The sequence below is a fragment of the Lactuca virosa genome, chromosome 9, assembly GCF_052849685.1.
Source record: "Lactuca virosa cultivar CGN04683 chromosome 9, Lactuca_virosa_CGN04683_v6, whole genome shotgun sequence".
NCBI lineage: Eukaryota > Viridiplantae > Streptophyta > Magnoliopsida > Asterales > Asteraceae > Lactuca > Lactuca virosa.
In genome coordinates, this window is record NC_136434.1 from 179,902,161 (window position 1) to 179,908,225 (window position 6,065).

The window sequence follows — 6,065 nt, forward strand, 5'->3', positions numbered from 1 at the left end:
TAAGTATGTTGCTATTTTCCCTTGCTTTTTTTGGGTCAATGAGAAATATGTTGCCTCTTTTCATAGAAACGCATAGGTACCAAACAATATTTGTTACTAAATTTTCAAATATCAATTTATTTTCAGCTGTTTTTTGGCAAGGGGATGTGAAGCTGACGATAAATCTTTGATCGAAGAAGACAAAGATCAGAACCAGGTAACACAATAGTTTGATCACCTTATAACCATCAGGTTATTGGCTAGCAATTACTTACATCTCGATTTTATGTATGCAATTGTTGTTGGGTGAATCTCGTACTTTGGATTTATGTGTTACAAGTATCGGTTGTAGTTTTTAAATATTCATAAGCAGTGGTGGATGTAGGCCTTTAGGAAGGGGGGCACATGACCTCAATGGCTAAAGTTTTTTACATATAAATATTTTAATTATTTTAAATTTTACTTGTAAAACCTTTTATGTTTTTGAAAAAAATTAAAAAGTGCCCCAAACCAAAAAAAAAAATGTTGGAATCGCCCATGTTCATAACTAATATACTTCTTAAAATATTTTTTAAATGACTAAAAGGAAGGCCTCCAAAATCAAAAAAGAAAAAGAGGAATAACTTTCACGACACGAAATCCTTCAAGATTTGAGTTTGTGGAATTATCACATGTGATATGTAATAAAGTGGATGGTGAAAACAACTTAATCGATTTAAACGTATATCCATTAGATACGTTTGATTTGGTGTCATAGTTTTTTTTAACAGCTAGCTCTTTATATTTTTTTGATTTGGAAGGTTGTTTATAGTTCTTATTGGACGCTTGTTTGATTATATTTTTTTGGTAAAATTTGGGCATATAACTAAGTTTTGATTTTAAGCATTACTACTAAGTGAAATATATACAGTTGTATATATTTTTTAAGTTTATGCGTGACAAAAAATTCTACGACAAAAAGGTATATTTTTTAGTGATAGGGGGTAAAATGTAAAGTTTGGTATCATAGATAAAATTGTAAAATTGAAATTTTACAAAAAAAAAATTATATATGGTAGAAATAAATATATTTATATAGTCCAGGGGTAAAGTGTACAGTTTGGTACAATAAAGGAAATGGTAAATTTGTCTAATTATAAAAAATTGTTATGGATGACAAAATTTTGTTGTGTACGAATCAGCTCTCATTGATTAATGACGTATCTAAACTTGTAATCAAAAGCCTATTCAGATCCAGAAAAAAACAGTTACGAAAACAAGAATCAGATAAATGTCAGATTATGGTAGATTTATAAAAGGGGTTTTTTTGATTTTTTGATTTTTTTTTTTTGTGTGTGAAAATTTGAATGTGCGGTGGATTTGTATTTCAAATGGATTTTGATTTTGATGGATTTAAATGCTATCTTAACATCCATTATGTTAGCACTTATGATGTTTTGAAAAGGATATTGAATCTATTTATACCAATTATAAATGCAATTTTCGAAATTCAAATTTTAAATCATCCTCAATTTCCACCATATCAACCCCAGTATAGGACTACTACAACTAACTACTGATGCAACATGTGTATACCCAATTTCGACTATCTCAAGATAATTTTGGTTTTAATATGTCCCTCGGTTCTAAGATTCTACTCCTGTAACATTGCAATTTCATGATGTTCAAAAGCAAGAATTTGAAGAATCAAGCAACGAACCCAAATCCACCTCCAACACCTTATGAAATTATACCGACCATCAAAAATAAAAAAAATGGTCCGAAAATGAAGAAGTGGCGTTAACGAAGGCTTATGTCGACATTTCGGAAGACAGGGAAACTGGAAATCAACAAAGAGCGGATTCTTTTTAGAAGCGAGTTCTTGACCACTTTAAATAGCAATGGGGTTCAAATCGTTTAAAACATCAAGTGGGTTCCAAATAGAAGGAGTTGCAAGAGAAAGTTTACAAATTCAGTTGCATCTTCACCCAAAAGATGAATAGTTGTTCGAGCTGAAGATCTGAGGTCGATATTTTAAACGTGACACAAAGTGAGTATTGCAAATGCTATAAAATGAAAGCATTTCCATACGAGGCGACATAGGATATTTTTAAATTCAACGAATAATGGTTACACGCCAAGAAATATGGTGAGAGTCCTCAGTCTCCATCCAAAAGGACCAATAAACATGACTTCAATAGTTACACAACCTCTCTAATTTCCATCTAATTTCAACATCGAGCCTAAAACGATTCATGTCGACGCACTGCCAAGGAGGCGACGAAAAGGAAAGAAAGTGACATTGGCATCGTCACAACCTCCCGAACTAACGAGCTCTTCACCGAAAATCGTTGGCCTTACCCATCAAAACAAAGAAGAGGCGAAGGAGAGAAAGTGATACATAGTTGATCAATTGCGACTCATGGAAGCTACCAAGCAAATGAGTATGACACTCGTAATTTAGGAGATATGAGCGATCAAGACAAAATCAGAGAGGAAAAAATATGTGGCTCCTTTCTTTCGTCGCATGACCATTTAAAAGAAGTAAGGATGTTGAATTTGGTGTTCGCCAAATTCAACGCTTTATGATCAGAGGCGTAGAATTTCATTTTAGGCTTTTAATTATCGTTTTAAGATTTTTATTATTGTCTTAGAATTTAAATTGTCATATTATGAATTATTTAACATTTATAGTAGTTTACCTTTTTTTAATGAAATGTTTTTAGTTTTATTTTTTAAAATTTTAAATTGGTGAATGTTTATTTTTTTAACAAAATAACTAATTGTACGGGTTGGAGTGATGAGAATGATGAATTTTCATTACCTGCGATTTTGGAGTTTTTTTATATTCTCGTAATAAAAACGTGTCGGTTTGACTATGATTTTGTAAATTTTGACTATGATTTCCATAACATCTTGTTTTCAGGCTTATACTGGTAGAAATAAAGAACTAAATTAATATAAATATGAAGAAGGTAAGTAATTCTCATTTTAGGCTTGTAAATGTATGGGGTAAATGGGGGTGTTAATAAGTTGAATTAAATTAGTAGTATGTTATTATTAAATGAATATACGTATTTAGGTTTATAAGTTCATATCATGACTATTTTGTATATTATATGGCCATCTAATTTGAGCAATTTGCTTGACATATTACATTTTAGGATCAATTTGATTTGTTGGATGTAAGTTAAATCAGCTATCAAAAACTTATAAATAAATGAAAAGATGAATTATGAGACATAAATATTAAGTTGAATTATTAGGCTAGCTATGTTAAAACTCGTGTAATACACGGTTGACAAATTAAAATAACATAAACAGTAAACGTTTAATGTCTTAATAAGAAAAAATTGAAAGTACAATGCTAGAATTTGATGAACTTTCCTAAATATAATGTTATAATAAGAAAACAAATGAAATAAAATGCTATAACCATGCCAATAAGGAAAAACAATCAAACGTACAATAATTTCATATACGGCTACAATATGAGAATTTCTATTAACTACTCAATTGACAATGAGATAAGTTTATCTAGAGCATATGTCTAATACTATGATTTTTACTCTAAAGTTTTCACATGTTATGTTTGTAAATATACTATGAATTTCTTTGATAATTATTATGTTTCTTTACATGTTACGAGTTTTTCGTAATTATTATGTGCCTTTACATGTTACGAGCTTTTCTATAAGTAATAATTGTGTATTTTATATAAAGTGATTTTGGAAGAAAAAGGGTTTTCCTTAAAGGTTAAAATGATGGTAAAAATAATATATGATGAGTCGTTGATAAGTTGGTTTGTAATGTTTTCTTTTAAAAGAAAGATGATGTTTTATGATGATATGAAGTTTGTATATTAAATAATGTTTTTATGATGAGATGATGTTTCATTGTAAAATGAAGTTTTATGTTAAAAATATACTTTGTGAGGAAATGATGTTTTATGATGAAATGTTGAAAATGATTTGGGAAATAAAAATATGCATATATTCTAGGATGGGTGCCCATATGAGTCCCTTGTTATATTCATACGAGATTAGTCATTACGATGTATGATGACAGTGAGTGATTTCTAAATAATCTATATTATACATAAGTGAGATACATACATATGTGGTGTTCACACTATGGTTCATGGACTTTTTTTTAGAACGACAACCGCAACACACTCTCTACATTACTCTTTCGTCTCCGGCGAGACTACTTGAACCCTCATTATTTGGCTGAAGGGAACCTTTCCACAAACACCTGATACCACTCAGCTACAAACCCTTTAGTTATGGTTCATAAATACCTAGTCTATGATGTGGACTTGGGAGATGTTTGTTGGAATACGCTTCTTCTTACATCCTCCCCATTAGTTGTGTTTGGAATACGCTCCTTTGTGACTATATGGTGTATGTTTGGAACATGTTCCTTCATACTTAACCTTCTAACCATCAAGTTTGTAAGATTGAACTTCTTGAGAGAAACTTATGTTCTTTGATAGTTGCAGGTCGCATAACATTACTATTGTTAATTACTTATCTTATTTTTGAACTAAGTTGATCTTTGATTTTTACTTAACTTAGCTAATATTAGTTTAAGGTTGTTGGTTGCTTTAAAAGTTGCTTTGTGGGTCATAAGCCCTTAAACTCTCTTGTTAAATCCTTAAACTTGGTTTTCAGTGTTTTTTTATAGGCTCTACGACCTAATTCATAATAAAACATATTTGTCAAGCAGGTCAAAAGTGATCATACCATCAATTGTGTGAGACCAATGACAATAATATCATCCTTAATGATAATCCAAGAATGTATGAATGCGATTTCCTCTTTTTACAATCTATTGAATGGGACATTTGATAACATTTTGAGTTGTGAAAAAAAAATGGGTCCTAAAACTGAAAAAAATAGGCAAGTCTTAAAGGCTTATTTATAGATAGAATGAGTTGCTTCCAGGTTCCTCTACTTTGACTGGTGGGGCATATGTGCCTCCCACTGATGAGTTGCTTCCAGGTTCCTCTACTTTGACCGAGGAAACTGTCTTAAATACTTATGATCCTTCAGATAGTTTGTCAACTAGGGAAACTAGATCTGGACGTAGTATTCACATGCCAGTTATATTTAGTGACTATGTTATTGAAGGAAAACATAAATATGGCATAGAAAGGTCTGTTAACTATTCAGCTCTTGATAGTGATACTTTTTGTTTTGTTTCAAGTCTTAATAAAACTGTTGAACCTAAGAGTTATAGTGAAGCTGCTTTAGATCCAAATTGGGTCAAAGCAATGAATGAGGAAATGGAAGCCCTATATAGAAATAATACTTGGGAAATTACTAATCTTCCTAAAGGTAGAAAATCCATTGGATGTCGTTGGATATATAAAATTAAATATAAATCTAATGGTGATATAGAAAGATACAAAGCCAGGCTAGTAGCCAAGGGTTACAATCAAAGAGAAGGAATAGATTATGAGGAGACTTTTTCTCCTGTAGCTAAAATTGTAATTGTTCGAGTAGTCCTCTCTTTGGCTGTTTATAATTCCTGACCTCTTTTCCAACTTGATATTAATAATGCATTTTTATATGGGAACTTATCTGAAAGTGTTTTTATGAGCCAACCTGAAGGGTATCATTCAAAGGGTGATATTAGAGTGTGTAGATTGTTGAAATCTCTTTATGGACTTAAACAGGCCCTTAGAAAATGGAATGAGAAGTTGTGCTCTTCTCTTTCCAGTTTTGGATTCAAACAAAGTATAAATGATTATTCTTTGTTTGTTAGAAATTTTCAGGATACTTTTGTTTTTCTTCTTGTGTATGTGGATGATATCATTTTAACTGGAAACAATGTAACTGAATTGAATAATGTTAAAAGTTTTGTTAAATCTCAGTTTTTAATAAAGGATCTTGGTGATCTAAAGTATTTTCTTGGTATAGAAGTTTTAAGAACTGATAATGGTATCTGTCTTAATCAAATGAAATATTGTATGGAGTTACTTCATGAATTTGGAATGCTTGCATGCAAACCTGTTAAAACTCCTTTAGAGTCCAATCTTGTTATTAAAAGAGAATCAGATTTGGATAAATCAGATTACTTGGTTAATATAACTGAGTATCAAA